The 20,010-nt window shown below is 39.6% G+C and overlaps 1 protein-coding gene across 1 annotated transcript in view; it reads right to left on the bottom strand.

The window, feature by feature from the left end:
• LOC103178501 (E3 ubiquitin-protein ligase pellino homolog 2) overlaps positions 1-17,639 on the bottom strand; it is a 45,631-nt gene extending 27,992 nt beyond the window's left edge. The window contains exon 1 of the mRNA XM_007893290.1: positions 17,515-17,639. The gene's annotated coding sequence lies outside the window, so the exon portion shown is untranslated. The remainder of the gene's footprint in view (positions 1-17,514) is intronic.
• Between the last annotated feature and the right edge of the window lie 2,371 nt (positions 17,640-20,010).

Consider the following 20,010-nt stretch of genomic DNA (forward strand, 5'->3'; position numbering starts at 1 on the left):
TGTGTGGAGCAGGACATAACATTCAAAATTCCTCATTAAAACATGCAGCAAGTATCTGATTTCACAAAAGGGCAGGAAATCAACTGACTGTGATCCCAAGTATTAAACGTGTGTTGCCAATTCTACAGTGGGAATTCTCTAAACCCCAACAACCAACAACAATTTGCATTTATATGGCGTCCTTCCCATAGGGTAATGTCAGGAGCGCTGTATAGGGACCAGTTGGATGCCAAGCAAGGGAGAGGGGATAGTTAACAAACAGACTCATTAAAATAAATCAGTAGCCCAAGCTAATCATAAATCATCAACAATAATATATTCATATATTTAAAAAAGTAACATCTTTAGTCCATTTTAATTAAATTGCAAATCAAGAATGTTTGCTTGACCTCAGTTTGATGATACATTTTTTTGGCAGTAGCATAACTAGTGAAAAATGTACTGTTGCGATTCTATGACACTAAAATCTTGTGCTCTGTTCTGTTTATAAAGTGACAATGAGGATGAAAACAACCAGGCATTAGAACAGACAGCATATAATTAATACCTTAAAAAAACACACAAGCATCAATATCTCCTTTGGAATCCAAATCTCTGCATTAATCAGTTTGTATTATTTAAGCAATATAATTTAAGTCCTATATTGCTAAAATCTTATTGAAGGTGGCATTATCAATGCCCGTGTATTTTTCCAATATTCAAACGTGTTCTTTGGAATTTGTTATCCCAGCAAATGAAAGGTATCAAACTCAGAAGCATCTAAAAAGGACAATATTAAAAAAAAGTTAAATGTTGTATCTAATGCAGTATATTTCACACAAAGCAAACAGAGAAACACAATCTTAGACATGCAATTCATCCGCCTACCTGGCAAGTGGGGCAGAATACTTCAAGGATGTCACCCAAGTCAGGTATTAAACCCAATGCTTTGATCACAGATGATTTAAAGCACACCGTTAAACTTACATTTTAAATTAAGGAGTCGGACAATCCCGCCCCCTAAAGATTTTTCACATAACTGAGTTGCTAGTGGGACTCTCAGTACCTTAAGAATCTTTAAAAAATAAGTGAGTGGAGCTGTGTTCTGCTTCATGACCACTGATCCCACAGCCATAGGGGAATCACTGACTGTAGTAAAACTGCATCAATAGATTCTTAATGAAGCAGAGTATGGATCCACTCAGGAAATACCAGCAATAGTAAAAAAAATAGAATTTTAGGTATACATTTCTTTGCTTTTCTTTGGATCGCTTGGATTAACCTTTACCATTTGCCAAGGGGTTCTTATCCAGCTAAATAGTGTAGCAGCCTTAAACAGGCCACTGAAGAACAATAATGCAACAAAACTACACACAGAGGGCACACAGCTCCATATCCTGTGGCACTGACCCAGTTCACTTTGTTCTGGAATGTAATCTTCCATTCTATCTGCAGCGTATCTGGAGAATGTATCAGAGCAGATTCAAATAGCTTATTGTCTGAAACTGCAGTATCTGGACTCCCTCACCAGAGAACATCAATTTGCATGTATACAACCACCTTTCACATAGGGACGCCTCAAAGTGCTTTACAAAGCCTGAGCTATAAAGGCGATTGTGACGGGGCCTGGGGGCGGGGAGATAAATAAGAGGGGGCTGAAAGCACAGTCAAAGAGATAGGTAATTAGATGGGTTTGGAAACCAGAAAGGAAGGGGGCAAAGACAATGGGATTTAGGAAGAGTTCCAGAGTGTTGGGGGGGAAGTGGCTGAAAGTTCACCCTCCGATGGTGGAGTGAAGGAGAGGAGAGTATGAAGCAGACCACAGTTGAGTGGCCGGGAGAGTAGGTCACCTTGGGACGTCCTCCTGATGTGAAAGACGCTATATGAATGTTATTTGTTATTATTTGTTATGTCTCTGGATATCACAGAACTAGGGTGGGGCAAAGCTTTGGAGGCATTTAACGGTAAGGTAAGGAGGATGATCTGCGAGTGTTGATGGGTCCGCGAACCCAAGTGTGAGAGATAATGTGGGCTACTGAGGTTTGGGTGATCTGGAGCTTGTTGATGGAAGGAAATGGACTTAATGAACAATTTAAAAGAGAACTGTGGGTTGAACATGATGCCAAGTCTCTGCACAGTCTCCACAAGTTGGAATAAGCAACAGGGGAGGTCGATAGAGTCACCATTGCTAATCACCATTGTTGGAAACAAAATGGCTGTATCACAGAAATCTGGAACACTAGCAGTCAACAAGCAATAGGAATTTATGTGTCAGAATGAATTTGGAATATGTAGTACATGAGTGTTTAAATCATGTCTGTTCAGGATTGCTTTTCTCATTAAATCATTCGTTTCAGAGGAAAGTGACCTCTTGTGCAGATTGATGGGAGAAGAAAGGTAAAGCGTGAAGGATGTCTCTGTGGGGACTGGAGGAAAATGGATTGTGGGAGCAGTAAATGTGGAAAGCTTGGTAAGAACATTCTCTGGCTCGAAATAGGCACATATTTCGTTGTAGGAACTGCAGCACAATTACTTCTTATAAAGGAAGGTTGTGGGGTGTATTATTTTGGCACACAAGTTACCTTTCACTCACCAGTTCCTAATGGCTCACATTTCTTCAGATTTAGCTTTGGGAAACTACATAGAAACTATAATTGAAACTCTGAATGTTTAAGGAGTGCATAGGTGATTTTAAATTTAAATCTAAAGAGCTAATGTAACTGGGTGTGCTTATCACCTTAGACGTATTCGATTTTTAAAACTGAAGAGCATTTGATTAGTGTTGTCACACAACAGTTTTCTGATACTTAGTATAAAACGGATTTGGTTTATAAATATTTATATCATGGCTCCAACTTGTTTTCGTGAAGACAAAAATAAACAGCTTGCAGCAAAGGTTACACAACAGGAATCAAAGATTTCAGAAAACACAAAAACACTGAGTTAGTTCAGCTGATGTCAAGAGCTTTTCCTTTATAATCTGGATACACGTCAGCAATGCCTGGTTTATGCTATTACAAAGTAGTTCTATAGTTTGGGTAAGATAAAAAGCGCTTGAGATGGATTGCATTCTGATAACATTCTAATAATAATAATATTAATAATAACTTTCATTTATATAACACCTTTCACACTATAAATAGTTAACCTCATTCAGCAGCACCCTGTTAATTGGCTTGGTATTGCTGTCATAACCTCTACAGGCTTTTGTTACTAATACGCTACATTAATTTTGTTGGAAAACCTTCCACACAAATGCAGATAGATAGATTTTTATGAAGAATTTGGAAAGCAGAAGTATATACTGTATTCAGTTTATATAGAAAAAATTATCTAGCCACATATCTACAACTGATACTCAGCATAAAGACTACTTCTTACTTTAGTGTCTTTTTGCGTAAGTGTCAGCTTCAGTGTCAGTATGCACCCTTTGATGTAGGTCAACTGCATGCTGACAGCTTGCTCAGCTGGCAGACTGGTAAGAAATGCTTTGTTGCAATTTGTGGTTAACCACCAAATAATGGCCTTGATTGATTGTTCACAGACTGAACAGAATTGGATAGGGTATAAGGTAATAATGTTGTCATTTGTGTGAGGTTCAATTGGTAAACCATACCACATACAGTATCTAGTTCCGCAAGTTCCCTCAAACACGAAGGAATGAGCACAGATTTTTGCTTTCAGAATCATTGCGGACGTCACTTATTCCTTGTGGCATAAATATTTCTGATAAAGTTCAGTTTTAATTTTTTTTAAATGCTCTTTTGAGTTATTATTTAGAGAAGTTGCATTACTTTTAATTTTCAGGGCAGTGCTACTTTATATTTAACTCTAGTGATATTCTGCAGGATTGGAGATAATGTATTAAATGCAAAAAGAATGACAGATCTGAGCAATTACATGGCCACCAGCCTATCGCATATTTCTGGTAAAATAACTTCTAAATGTAGGATGAAGGTGTGGGTTTATGGCAGTAATTTAGTAAGAAACAGAAGGGAACAATCTAGTTTGACAAATCTCCATGACTTCTTCAAGAATATCATAGCCAATGTGGATGGTTAGTCTCCCAAGGATAGAATTGGACTGTTTCAGAAGCTTATAGTAAATTACTATTTGATAACAATATTTGCACTTCTTATAGTTCCTTATTGCCTTGAAAAGTCAAATGCAGAAGCTAATCTATACCAGAAATATCCCACAAACAGCAATGATTTAATTTAATTTGCTTTCAGTAAATGTTGGGTGAGAATTTAATATTGGTTAGAACACAAAGAGAATTCCCTGCTTGTCTTAGTACCTTTAACCTCCATTTGCTCTACTAGAACAGGAAGATAGGATCTCAGCCTGTTCAGTGGTATCACTCTTGCTCTGAGCCAGAAGGTTATGGGTTTAAGCCCCACATTGGGACTTGGAAACACTTTGTCTAAGATGACACTCCAATGCAGCACTGGGGTGGGTTGCATTGTCGGAGGTGTCGTCCTTTGCACGAGATGTTAAACCAAGGTCCCGTCTGCCTATCCAGGTGGACATTAAAGATCCCGTGGCAATATTTGAAAAGAGAAGGGAGTTTCTCCTGGTGTCGTGACAACAAACCCCCAATAAAATTGATCACTCACTCCATGGCTCGTTGTGAGACACAGCTGTGCACACTTGGCTGCTGCAATAGTTTTTTTTTTAAAAAAATCCACAAAATAGACAGTCTCGTCTAAAAGCACTTCCAACACTTCAGCTCCAACGCAGCACTTTCTCAGTAATGCACTTCACTGGAGTATCAAGTAGATTATAAACTCAGGCCTTGAAACTTAAAACACCCAACCTGTTGAGGCAGAGATGAAAGCACTACCAACTAACTTAATCTGACACTGTAAAACCTTTCTATTAAAAATGATACCGATCCTTCAATCATACACTTGACAATCAAAATTATTCCACTTTCCTTTAAAAGACCCCAATTAATATTATTTTATCCTTGCACAAGGCCAGCAGACAATTGTTGTATCTTGCAAATACCAGAACAGACTAAAAGACAGTAAGTTCAGGAGGGCAGGAAACAAGACTTGCAGTCAATGGTGTTCGAAAAGCACTCCTCTTACAAAGTAATTTTGCAATTAGTGCCTCCTGGCTAGAAAAAGGCTCTTTCAACAAACTGTGGTTTGCTGTAGGGAAACCGCTGTGTGTGACTTGCAGCTCCAAGATGATCTTGGGTCAGAGACAAAGTCTTGTGGATGTGACGTACAGTGGTTTTCTTGCAAAAACTGCGGTTAAATACAAAGTGTTTTTTTCTGACAGGCAAGGTGCCAGCAAAATTAACTTTTTCAAAGAGAGCATTTTTCCTAACTCAGTAATAAAATTGATCTTTTTTAAAAATCTAATGTATCTAATAAATCTGCGTCAAGAACCATCTAAACCACCTACCCATCTATTCAAAGACATTATCAAACCTATTTCCTCCAATGAAAACAAGTTCAACTTTGCGAATCTCACTTCAGAGTTTCATGTCCTGCAATTTCCTTGTTGCTCCTCTCTGAACTCTCCCTAATTTATCAATGTCCCTCTGAAGGTAACGTGCTCCAAACTGCACATAATATTCTAAACATGGCCTCCCCAGTCATGTGTGCAAGACCCAAATAATGTCTTTTAAATTCTGCTCAAATGGCCTTGAGATAAATGATTTTCAAGAGACAAGTGATTTCTCCATTATTAGTTGTTGTTCTTATGTACAGCACTTTAAGGATGGAAACATAAGTTATTTAGGTCACTGAAGCAGATGACATTTGTAGTTTTGTATCATGTAGTTACAGGAAGAGCCAATGCACAAATGCAAGTGATGCAACAAACAGACCAGTCAGTCCTCGTGTAGTCCCTCACATCAAATCTTCGTACACACTATTGTTACTACTCTTCTTGAGGCTATGGTCATCACTCTTCCCAATGGCCTAAAATAGGAACCTTTTCAGAGAAACGTTACATAAACATGTGCTTATCTAAGCATTAATCCCTTATTCCAGCACTGATAATATATGCCCCAGATTAGCAATTTGTCCCCATCATCAAAACGTTAATATTAATTAACATTGGATGAAGTTATTAAGTTAGCAATAATATTCATGGCTGAGTGAGCAATGCCTGGAAGAATACACATTCAGTGACTTTACTTTACAGTAAATCCTGTGAAACGCTTTAGGACATCCTCCTGAAGTGAAATGCGCTATACCAAATTGAAGGATAACGATTATTTCAAAACTACAAGAAACAGAACTAATACCTACACAGTCAATTTGAATTAAACAAAGTAGCTCAATCTAACCCAGTTCCATTGATTTTTTGGGGGAGTTTTGCAGGCCATCCACTGCAGACATAGCACCACAGAACAAAACTGCCTTGAATGTAGCACCGATTTGGCATTCACAATGATTTAAAAAAAGAAATTAAAGAGAGCTTTCTATAAAGGTTGGAATATTTCAGATGAAATACGTTACATGTATGATTGTTTTGGACCAAAGCCTAGATAGGCCAACAACAAGGGATTATACTTCTATAAATGACAGGATGGTTCCCGTGACAACCTACAGAAGTTGTTTCACATACTTCAGGAATACAAGCCAAGCCACAGTTTAAAAAAAGTAAGGTTGTCTCAATTTAGAACAAATGGGTCACTATAAGACCACAGCAACTACATTTTCAGCGAAGACAACCCAGTATGATAAATAAATGTATAAGGCTATCCAAACTCCATCACTTATTGAATTTAGAATCTAAGAAGAGCGTTCTCAAATTCCAAAACTACACTGTACAAAAAAGGTATTCTGTTGTATTTAAATATAGACACTTAAATTCTAGCCTCTAATATTTGACACAAGTATTTTTTTGGTACTTAGCAAGCATCCCGAAGCCTGCATACAAGAACATTTATCTCTGCAAATCCATTCAAAATGTTCCCACTGGCACAAACCTAAGTTGCTTGACATAAGTAACACTGACGGCTCTATATTATTTTACCTGTTCTGACTATGAGTAAGTAGCTTCACAGTTTTCATTAGCATGACAGGCTTTCAGCTCCCATACATTCAATACAGGTAAGATGTACACACAATCTGCAATTGGATTCAGGAAATGAAGAAAACAGTCATTCAGTGCGCCAGTTTCAATCTGCATACAACAACAACATGGTTTTCCCCATATAATCAGTTTTGCATTGAATATTGTGGGCGCAGGAACATTTTCTGTAAACACTGTTTAACACTGTGTGTAGTTAGATGAGACAAAATGCTCACTACAACTGGGAAAGCAGATCGCGAAAGGCTGGACAGGTGTTGAAGGGATGTAAAGGTAAGAAAAATATATCAGTACTCCTGGGTTTATAAGTGATTTGGCAGCACAACACTCCTGCCATTACACTTAAACCCTGGCTAGCAGAACTAATGGGGGACGAGATCCAGTCTGGGCACACTAGATCTAGCTAAGCGTAATTGCAACGCCGGTACCGAAAATGCCAGTAGCAAAATTGTAATTGTTTGAATATCACAAGCAGGAGATAACAAATAAGCTAGCTTCTGCTCACGGATTCAAACAATCTGAGCCAATGTCAATATATTTGGCCACTGTGAAGGCCAGCAAGGATGGTGTGGCTGTTCAAGTGGGAGTGTTGCAGCGGACTAGGAGAGTTAGGAGTCAGGAGCCCACAGAAATATATTTTGGGTATCAGGCCCAGTCCAGCTAGGTTCAAATTCCAGATTACTCAGACTCCAGTAAACCGATGGTTTATATGTGACCAAAAGTGAAGTAGTGGTGGCCTACTTTACAAGTTCACCCTGTCATTCAAGAACCTGCCAACATGCAAGTGTTGAGGCTCCCATATGAATAATGATCATACAAGCACAGAGTTTATAGCACTAACACCACCAGTAGATGGAAAGAAGCAGTCAAATGCCTTTAAAGGAGGGAGAGGAGTAAATTAGTTAGGAAAAATGTAAAAATAGCTGTTCTTTTATTTTTAAATGTTTCCTGCTTGAGATCGAAATACGATGTGTTTATTGCATTATACCATTGAATCACAAAAATCTACGACACAACAGGAGGTCATTTGATACATTTCATTAGTGCTGGTGTTTACTCCTTCAACCATATGCTGGCTTTCATAAGGAAATACTGAAATCCTAGCAGCGAATCAGCAGGCCAAGTGACAGGCTAATTCCCTACAAACCTGTTGAAGAGAATGCAACCAAAGAATCCTTCATCTCCATTTAAAATCTAGGGGATCAGGGAGGATTTTCACTGAAGCGCTTCCTATCTTCCTGTTCTCAACATGTGTTCAGCAATCAAGCACAGCCCTTAGAATAAATCTCCTTGATGATTCGCTTAAAATATCAATATACACCATGCTTTCAGCTCAGCAGAAGGAAATTCAAACCAATGCCAATTCGTCAGTTGTTTTTTTGAGACAAATGACACCTTTCTTTAACAAAAGGCTTTCATAACTGGCCTGCAAAATATCTGAGCACTTCAGTGAAATGCTCTCATGTCAAAATCCTATTCAAAGAGTTTGGTCACTTACCAGAAGATGGCAGAAATTATATAAACAGCAGATTGAACATCAATATATGTTAAGTTCCGAAAGCTATTGAGAAGTTCTCAAAGGGAACCAATGTTTTTTTTAAAGATCCAATTACTCTGCCATTAAAAGAACAGGAAAGGTCTTTCAATAAAGCACACAGACGCAATTCTGAATCATTGGCTTAGAGGATACAGCTTCTGCTTGGCTCTCATTTCAATTCAAATGTGTTTTGGTAGCTGACATTTTTGATGTGCTTATGGGAGTCATAATGATTATAAGGTCATTCCTAGGAACAATAAGCATGAGAAACCTTGGGAGAAACTCTCTACTTTGCTTTCCAGAAACAGCCTACCAGGCTGGAGTTCTTGCTCTCCACAGTAACCCCAGTATTTGGCACTGTGGATTGATGTTGACTTTAATTTGAGCTTTACACAAATGCATTTAAACAAGTGCAAGTGTTGATGGCTAGCAATGTCTGTTGTTCCAGCAACAAACAACAAATTACATATGCATAGCGCCTTTTATGTCAGGAGGATGTCCCAAGGCGCTGGACAGTCAGGGATCCGCACCCGAGTTGGTGGTTGGGATTAGGAGGGGTGAAGGGCAGGGAGGGTAGGGGTAGGAGGGTGATGAAGGCATGGTCGAAGAGGGTTTTGAGACAGGTCTTGAAGGAGGCAAAAGAGGAGGCGAGGCAGAGTGACTGTGGGATGGAGTTCCTGAGGGTACAGGCTGTGCCATTTCAAAATACCAGTTCCTTTCCAGTTTAGAGTGTGCATATAGTTTGGTACCACATGTATATGGGCGAAACTTGGCATTCAACAATTTACCAATGTACCAAGGGATTTTACTCTCAGCTTGTCTTCCTGTTCCTTGGTTGTTGTTTTCTTACAGGCCAGTTTGATTACAGGATGCATCAAGCTTTCACCCATTAGATACGTGAGAGTATCCCACAGCCAGTGAAGACAATTATTATCAGCCATGAGTGGTGGGCAGAAAGGCAGAAGCAAATGAGGATCTTTAAGTAATGCCAGTTATTTTTCAATGCAAGATCAGCTTGCTACAGCAGGGCTGCCCTCCACATCAATAATGTATTTGTTTTTAATTATGTAACACTGTTCAAGTAGAAGAAAGTCTCAAAATGCTTCACAAAAACGAATAGTTTGAGACGGTATGAACATTATACAGGCAAAAAATCTGAAATATCTTTTGAATTGTATAAACACATGCCTGAGGGACACAAAATTCCTATTTGTGGAACTCCTCATATAGCGCCATTCAGACCAGAAGGTCACAGGTTCAATTCATGGATCAATTTGGAGTTGCTAATCTCAACTGGAGAACCAATTTGGTTGCTATGATTGGCCTCACTATAGCCCCAGGCTAGACACTAAAAAAGGAAATTTTTAAAAAAAATTATAATTAGGGGTTCGGTTCCTGACAGTTTTGCAGTGACCCCTCCAGCAAGTATCTGTGGACACCAGCTATGATAGCGCCCCCACCCCTACACCATCATCCCAAAGATCCTACCAAAACTCACAAAGAATTGTCCGCTGGTATCTTTGGAATTGTATCCTAAAACAAGTCAGGGCATTCAACAACAACAACTTGCACTATATAGTGCCCCGCATGCAGGGTAGTGTCCCACTTCATTCAGAAGAAAGATGAATGGATAGATCTCCCTCCCCACCTCCTCCCATAGCAGTGCACAACTTTATAAATTGTTTAAAAAAAGAAGTTATGTTCTTTCTCCAAATGATTGGCTGCTTGTGGCACATCGCTGTGCTCGAATTGGCTGCTGCATTCGCCCACAAAATATGTAGACACTACATTTTAAGCACTGTGCAGTGCTTTGAGACAGTCTCCCAACACTGTGTGAAAGACTTTAAATCAGATGCAAGGTTTGTTATTTTTATTATTAATTATTATTATTCTACAGGGTTCTTGTGCTAATCTTTGAAATGCTAAAGCACATGAAAATAATGCATACTAATTTTGGGATTGATGGTCAGAGTGCTGAACCAAGCTCTAGTTGAAAATAATTCATGAGAATTTGATGGTATAATGCATTTTGGCACAAACATGCAGTGCTGAGTGGTGGAATGCAAGGATGACCTCTCCTCTGATCTCCTGTCTGCTGCTCCAGGGAGGAAGATAAAAAGAGCAATTTTTTTCTTTTTATTGGGACATTCTTACTCAGCTCCTGGGAGCTGACCAAACATAATCAGCAATTATCGTGAGTGAGAGCATATTTTAAAACAAAAAATATACAAATCCAGTGCATATTCATCAGGGGAGTGCTTTAGAAAGGACTGCACAGCAAAAGTGCAATACCATCAAACTCTCAAACTTATTTTCAACCAGTGTTTGGCTCAGCACTCTGACCAACAATCCAGAACTAGGGGGGTAATTTTAAGATTAGAGCTAGGCTAATTAGGCGTGAAATCAGGAAGCAGTTTTTCACCCAAAGCGTAGTGGAAATCTGGAACTCACTCCCACAAAAGGTTGTGGATGCTGGATCCATTCACGTCTTCAATTGATGTGGATGGCTATTTGTTAGGTCAGAGAATCAAGGGACACAAGACAAGGGTGGGACATTGGACTTGAGGTACAGATCAGCCATGATCTTATACAATGGCAGAACTGACTCGAGGAGGGGCTGAATGGTCTATTCCTGTTTCTATTCAGAGGGAAGGAGGGGTTGCAGTCAATCTTGAAGCTAGCGTAGTGCTGAGCTTGGTGTTCAGTGTGACCACATTGCTGCACATCATTTTCAAAAGGCAGAGCGCTCTAAACAGAGGTGTAGTAACACTGATAGACCCATTCTCCACATTAAGGCAATTGGTGAGTTAAGGAATAAAAGAACCTAGCCAGTTAACTTTCAATTTATACTTAAGCATATGGCAGACTTACAAGCTTCAGAGGTTAAACTGCTCTGCAGGAAGTCTTCCAATACTTTCTACTTATAATGAGCTTTTCTATTAAATATATGAAACTATTTATTTATTTGGTGAGAATGGGTGAGACAGTGGATTAGACTCCCTTCCTAGTATATGTAACCCTTACCTTGATGAGCGCAGAAACAGTTCTCAGAAAAATACCAGTCTGATCAACAAACAAAACATTGCGCTAACTGCTTTCTTTCAGTACACCAGAGCAATCTTTACCCAAAGACAATCTTATAAATGAATGAGTCTAAGTATTTAATCTTGCTAGAACAGAGGAGAAAAAAATCACATCCTCGTAGCACCTGTAACGTCGAATCATCTCAAGTGTTTTACAGTGATTGTTGTCAAGTTTAATGATGCTTTTTGCAATTCTATACAGCAAGGTTAAACTTCAGTGAATAACTAATGGAAAGTTGGAACTTTCAAATCTGCTGCTCAGCTTTCAAAGCAGGTTTTGGATGCACTGTTGGCCCCTGTGACAAGTTTGTACTTCATTACAAAATCTTGCAGTGCATTTACTTTCCATCAGATTCAACTACAAGCCTGCAACATTTAACCACATTATTGCCCACTTCTCTGTGTAGAAGCATCTTGTAAGGACACTTAACACTACACTTACACAACGACAACGGCACTTGCGAAACATGTTCAGTTGATAGATTTGCCGCCTTTTGGCAATTAATGTATTTTATTAATCAGAACAATGTTTCACTTCCAAATTTCTTCTATTGGCAAACTGGTCACTAATATCTATTGTAGCCATGAGCAAACATTTGCCATCTATGAACAAAATTTACCTGGAATATGCTGTGAATCTGCCTCAAGCTTGAGAGGATGGTAACCTTTGTGTTTAAGCTGAAGTAAGTATTGATGTGTACAGTACAGAACCCTTCTCAAGCATCTCCCTGGGTTATTGCGAGCAAAAGAGCAGAACTCCTGAGAGTTACAGCTGTAACGATCTGGCAGGATTCTCAGCACCTGCTTTCAGTTACCTGTTCTTGCACAATGTGAATCATCAGGGAAATAAAGTGACAAGAGTATGCTTAAAATGCACAACAAGTCACTCAACACTTGAAAAGTAAATAGAAGCCGCGCTCTACTTCCAGGGCTCAACTATGCAAACTCACTGCTTGTCGGCCTCCCCAACTGCTCCCTCCACAGGCTGCAGAGATCCAGAACTCTGCAGCCCATGTCCTCTCCCGCACTAGGCTCCACGACCCTATCATCCCCATCCTTGCCCAACTCCACTGGCTCCCCATCACGCAGAGGATACAGTTCACAATCCTGGTCCTCACCTTCAAAGCCCTCCACGGTCTTGCTCCCCCCTGCCTCTCCGACATCCTAACCCCCTACTACTCTGTTCGTTCCTTCCACTTAGCGGGCTCTGGCCTGCTTCACGTCCCCCGCCTTGCTCACCCCACTATCGGGGGATGGGCCTTCCGCCACTCTGCACCCACCCTGTGGAACTCCATCCCGCAGTTCCTCTGTCTCACCCACTCCCTCACCACCTTCAAGACCCACCTCAAGACCCTCCTCTTTTACTGTGCTTCCCTCCCTGCCCTCTCCCACCCTGACCCTTAGCTCGGGTCCATAACTCTGTCTGTCTAGCTCCTTGGGACGTCCTCCCGATGTGAAAGGCACTATACAAATCTAAGTTTGTTGTTGTTGGATTACATAGAATTACATAGAAAATACAGCACAGAAACAGGGTTTCAGACTCTCTGCCCCCACACTCTGGAACTCCATCCCACAGTCCCTTCGCCTCGCTTCCTCCCTTGCCTCCTTCAAGGCCGGTCTCAAGACCCTCCTCTTCGATCGTGCCTTCAGTCGCCCTCCTACCTGTCTGCCTTCCCTCACCCCTACACCACCCCTCCCGCATGCTCGGGTCCTGACCCGACTGTCCAGCACCTTGGGACGTCCTCCCGACATGAAAAGCACTCTATAAATGTAATTTTGTTGTTGCTGTTGTCAAAGCTGAATCTCTTCAATCGTGATCTAAAAGAGGGGAAGGAGGGGACAAGACAGAGGGATTCAGTGAGACAGAGAGAGAGAGTTCCAAAGCTTCGAGGCGTAATGGTTGAAAGTGCAGTCACAGATGGTGGTGCGGTGGGGATATGGGACTATCGGGAGGCCAGCTGAGCAGAGGCAGCCGGTAGTGAAGTGAGGAGAGAAGAGGTAAAAAAGGTGCCAGGGCATGAAGGGATTTGTAGATGAGTGAGAGGATCTTGAATTGACAGATGGTGACGGCCTCTTGTGTTTATGTTCTCCAGAAGTTGCAGCAAATACATAGTTGTAAAGAAGTAGTGCTTTGACTAACGCCTTGCAGCTATTTTCATTTTCTGCGAAAAAAAATCCTGTCACCTTTTTGGATTACATTTTGTCAGGGAACAACAAGAGAACTGTTAAGTATCTAGATCATGAGATTGCACCTATTAAAAATCCTGCATAAGCATGGAATCAAAAGTAGAGGTGGTTGAGGAGAATAATATCTCAAGCTCATAAAGGAGCTACAAACTCGACACTGATCTTATTTGCTATCACTCAAACTCGGCAATAAAAAAATAAAAAAGCAATCCTTGCATTGATAGAGCACGTAGTACTTTGAGAAGACATTCCAATTTGCTTTATAGGATTTACTATAAAGTGTAATAACTGTATTTCGTTTGCAAACACAACAGCCAGTTTGCCCACATTAATGTTCCACAAACGACCACCAAGATCAATTTTATTTGGGGGATTGTTTGCCAAAACAAACTCCCTTCTTTTGTGCCATGGGATCTTTAATGTCCACCTAAAGAGGTAGATGGGAACTCTGTTTTGCATCTCATTCGGTACCTCCAACAATACAGCGCAACCCTGGCATTGCATTAGAGTGTCAACCTAGGATAGGAGAATTCAAAGTCCCGATATGGAGTTTGAACATCCTTCTGACTCGGGAGGCAAGAACGCTACCAATTGAGCCAAGCTGATCGCTGATAGCATAAGGGTTGCAAACCTTAACAATTACAATAAACCTTTTAGCTCATTATTAATTAATGATATTTATGTACATTTAAAATGTATAGCTACCACAAATCAATGTTTATTAAGTTCTTTGTGAAAGTAAGCTCTGGTCTCATCCTTTCATTATTAAAATCTAGCTAACAGAACTTAGGTCTGAAATTAAATAGCACATTAATATTTTAGCAGTCCTGACCTAGCTTTTGGCTTTCTAATCTTTCCTTAAAGAGGGAGTTTTCCCATCAGTATAATTATTCTTAAACAACCAACAACATCATCAATTTGCAATTATGTTGGCCTTTCATTCAGGATAATGTCTTGGGAGGACTTTACAAAAGCAGGATCACACACTGAGCAAAGGTGACCAAATGTGCAGTTAAAGAGATAGGTTTTATGGCAGGATTAAAGAGAGGGGATGGGAGACAGAGGAAAAGCTGGAGGGCGTTCCAGAGATTAGAGGCAAAGTGAAAGCCAACTGGTAAGAAACAGATGAAATATACTTTTGCTTTAAGTTGAAATAGTGACTATTGAAAATAATGTGGGATGGAGGACGAAAAGTAGGCTTGGTGTAGGTACCAAGTTAAAAAAAACTCAGATGAAATGACAACTTGAAGCCCCTGGCTTCGCAATTATCACTTTTTGATGCTGCTATCAGCTATCAAAACCAGCTTTCCACACCTCATGTGCATGAATACTTTGGAGGAATGGAGGGAGGAAACAGAGAGAAAGCGCACCTTATTACTCCCACGAGTAAGTCCCTTTGCCAACACAACTAGCAATGTGAACAACTTTCTTTTAAAAAATCCTAACATTTTCTTATTCTCTTGCATTCTCTTTATTCTCTTTAGTTTTTTCTTGCCCTAATTCTAGCTCTAGCTCCAATTATCGCTCCCACCCACTTGCCAAACACAAAGCTCACCTCTTGCCATCGAGATGGTGGATACTTGTAAGATTTGCTATCTTCTGAGAATTTAAAAATAATTACAGAGTAGAAAACTCTCTCACATTGTACAGTTTCGGAATGCCCTAATGGGAAAAATGCTACAGGAGGGAAAGAGAGAGAGAGAGAGAGAGAGAGACATACACATAGACAGGGTTGACAGCAGCTGAAACAAGACATATGGTGTACAGATCCAAATGCAGAGAGGCAACAATAAATTATCATATGAGAATTTGGTGGAGTAGAAATCGACAGTGATGTTTGAAAGTTGAAATCAAAGCAGCTGCCAACTGAAAAGATTGACCAGCTTTCAAAACGACCCATCCCAAAGACAGAACATGGAAGTATTGTTTACGTGATTGAGTAATATCTGAGACCATTAATATTGCAATGATCATTAGATTAAAAAAAAGTCAATAAGGACTATATGGTTTTACTGCTCACATGGCTATGCTATAATAATAATCCTTGCATTTGATATAGCGCCTTACCACGTTTTCAAGACATCTCAAAGCGCTTCACAGAATATACTGTAAAATTAATTGACTGCATATTTTGTGGGCAAAATCAAGATGTCTTGTTGAAATAGTGCAAAGGTAAGGTTTGGGTGACTGATCAGTGGAAGAAATGTATCGTCATGCACTGCCAGAAACAAAAGGGGTATTTGTTGCTTTTGGAGGCAATGCAACAAATTATTCTGCTCGAAATCTTCCACTTACTCAGGTTGGCTTTAAACATCAGCCTCCGCCCACGGAGATTGCACCCGTCCATAAATATTTGAAATGCAGCATAAGGTGCTGTCACTGTATGTTACCATGAGTCTAGTTAGAAAAGTTTAGTTGGCTAAAAATGTACTTGTTAAATTATTCAGGAATTATTTTGCGTGGAGTGTTTGAAATCTTGTGCTCTGTAAATCTTTGCACTTAGTAAAGCACCTTTCGCTTCAGAAGCACATGTAGGCGAACATGCCAGCTAACTTGAGCCCAGTGATATCCCACAAACAGCAGTGAAGTGCATGATCAATTTTATCTGTGGGATTGTTGGCTAGGACACTGAGAGAAACTTCCTGTATGACTATATGAAAGCGGTATCAGTAATATCAGAACCCTCCCAATCATAAAGCAAACTCCTGTGCTCCTAAGGCAGAGTACCATCACTGGCAAAAAAACTGAATCGGCTGATAGATCAGTTAGTTGAATCTTCAGGGCTCAGGTTTTCCAGGTCTCAGTTCAGAATAATGTTCATTATATGCTTAAAGCACATTTATCACTACAAACCTACAATTACACTACAAAAAAAACGTTGTATTGTACAAACTCTGAATTTATGACCAGAATCAAATTGTTCTATTTCATGTTTATCTTCATTTAGATAAACTGCCATCTACTTGTAGTTATTACCTGTACAGAATATCTATACATTAACTTGTAAATTCTGCAGGTAAAGAATATCAACCACAAAAGAGGTAGCTGGAACAAAAATGGCTTTTATAATACAGTGCAATGCTAATACATTATACTGTATGTTGAAAAGATAGGTTACAGGTTTGAGGCATAAACATTTAACCTCTGATCTTAGTAGCATTTACGCAGAAATCACTGAGTAGAGGCCAAACATTTTCCCACTGAAAAGGAAGGAAGCTATTCCTAAGGCTACCTCATCTAACTCATTTAAAATCAGCTCAGGTTGCTTAACATACCCCTCTCAGCTCTGAGCAATGCAGGAGGAGAATATAATTGAGGGTAAATATTCTTCCCAATAAATGAATAATACAATAAATCTTTCAATTCAAAATTCCTTGCAATGTAGTCAGTCAACTAACTCACAGCGTTAATCTTTGCTCTTAGTGTAGATGCCTTGCCAGCAGCAACAAAATACAGAAAGTGAACTTATCAACACAGGAGCTCATGCATTTTTTATTTGCGTTAAGAGTATCGGCCACTGTTGTGCCAGTAATGCTTCTGTCAGCTAGAAATGAGTATGATTGAGAGAGAGGAAATTAGATCAACAAGGCAAATGCACAAACCAAGTGTCGCAGTATAAACTATTGGGGGTCATAATTTATCACATTCCCACCAATCCACACAGCCGCATACCTTGGAAGCTTGGGGAGTGGAAATAACATGCACGGTGCTGGGCTTGACTCCGTTAGGTTTGGGTCGTTTGTACAGAGCAAATCTGCTTTTTCTGCGTCCTCTGTCTCCATTTGGAAGAGAACCATTATACCTGTGAATAAAATAGAAGTGACATATAAATCACCATGATTAAGTTAAGCAATATCTCAGCCTATATATATATATATATATACACACACACACACAGAAACCTGAAGTAATGCAAGTCATTAATGTTCTATAAATGAATCATTGCAAGATTTCCGCTCAATGTTTGTTTCCATAGAGGCCTCCCTACAGAGTGGCCTCTTCACATTTCCAGCAAGCTGGTACTATGAAGCACAGCTTATTACATTGCTGTTAAACTCGTAATTGAAACAGTTACATAACAGTTGTAGACTGTTGCTAATAATCTCACTTAACTTCTCATGAGAAAATGTTGCAGATCAAGAAAGCTACAAGAACACAACACAGTATCGGCATTAAACTACAACCACAAAGGAAGGACCATCTTGCACAGCATTGTATTGACGATTCACTGAGACTAAGCAAAAAAAAATTCAAATATGGTTAAAGTAGCCTTCATTCATTTTTATGGTGCAATTTTGAAGTTGGTAATGTAAGAATCCTACAGTCAATGTGGAGTGTACCAACCATGTGTGAAACTAATGAATCCACAGATTTTTCCAATGTGGAAAACAGATACAAGTTTTGTTTAAATAAATTCATAGGAATATATTAGCTTTGCGACTTACACAACCTCTGCACAAGCCTCAGCTGTTCCCCAAGTTAATGCGGTGGGTAGTTTGAAAATTTAAACAGGTTTCTTTACTGTATTAATTATATTAGCACAGGTTCTACTGATGGCCCATAGGCAAAAGAAGTACCAGAAGTATGCAGTACGTTTTATAAATCACCATAATCACATAAATCAGCATTGTAAATCAGTAAGGTGTGAATTTGATTCTTGGCTGGGGCTCAGCCAGCTGATTTTAGAGACTTTTTTAGGTTTTAAGGAAGTTGGTTAATTGCAGTGTTAAAAATCACCAACTTTTATTGTGACAAATCTATACCATTACCAACCTCTGTGCTCTCATTCATCTTCATGGTCAATCTTGCCCATTTGCCACTAGGCATGCCCTGATTGATGTTAATGTTCATTGTATATCCTATTTGTCCAATATTCCCTTTTCTTTCCAAAATACCTCATTATACTCTGTTTTCAGTGAAGCCTGCTAAACTAGCCTCAGCATCGCTGGGTAAGGGAGGGCTTCAGGGAACATGAGCCAGGGTTACCATTGGTATAACTATCCAGTGACACCTACTGGAAAGTGTGCATTGGATGTGAAAAGGATCAGATCAAACATTATTAGGTACCACAAGAAAGCGGGTGCTCATGCAACCAAGTCATGCAACATTAGCACTTTCATTCACCACTACAATGTGCATTTATGCAGTGGCCTTCATGTTGGATAATATCTTGGGAGTTCTTTGTAAAGATGGAAATGAATGCATTCAGTGCATGTAGCCATGTGAATTCACAAGCAAAATTCTCCACTAAACTACAAAATGATCTGAAACTGTACCAGCATTTTCACATTGCAAAGTAGAGAACCTGGAACGTAACTCCATGTCGCTTTCCCCGTCAGTTAGCTCAAATGCAAAAAGAACAGAGACCTTTAGGGGCAGATCAATCCATGCTCTTTGCCAGGTAATAATCCCTAGTCTTTCAAAATAGTGCCATGGGATTGTATATGCTCACCAGAAACAGACATGGGTTATTATCTCATCTGGACAACATAAACAATCTTGTATTCTGAGCAGTTAAATGGCAACATAAGTTACAAACTTACTGGTGTGGGACTCCAACCACTATGTTCCTCAACTGTTACCAACTCAGTTGTTTTTTTTTAATTGTAAAATAATAATACCGAAATTTGATAAAGCACCTATAACATCAAAACGTCTCAAAGAGCTTCACAGGTAATTGCTCTCATGTTTAGTGGCTGTATTTGCTAAAAAGAAAAACATGTTTTAATTATCTGGATTTCCCATTATTAAACACGTTACAAAATGTTTTCTAAATGTAGCAATTTACCTGCTCGAGAGACCCTGAAAGGATTCCAAATTAAGATTTGGGTGACGGATTGGATTGATCAAAGGGCAGATCCTTTGGCTGCTGCCTGAGACATAATCTCACGAGTCGGTTTTCTAGGTACGGGCTTTATTGTTAGCTCTTTGAAGCTGCTGATCCCACAATCAAAACATGCCATTATAAAGATGATAGAGGCAACCTAAGACTGCATGATACTGGTAAGCAACTGATAACTGCCGAAAGCTAGAGAAATATTCTAGTCACTATGTGAAAGTAATTAACTATTTTTAGGTCTATTCATAATAGTCTACAAACTGCCTCGTTGATAGAAGATATTGTCGTCGTCGCAAACTTGTGCTTCAAAGTGTTGGAATTCAACTTCC

Source organism: Callorhinchus milii, unplaced genomic scaffold (assembly GCF_018977255.1).
Source record: "Callorhinchus milii isolate IMCB2004 unplaced genomic scaffold, IMCB_Cmil_1.0 Scaffold9, whole genome shotgun sequence".
Taxonomy (NCBI): domain Eukaryota; kingdom Metazoa; phylum Chordata; class Chondrichthyes; order Chimaeriformes; family Callorhinchidae; genus Callorhinchus; species Callorhinchus milii.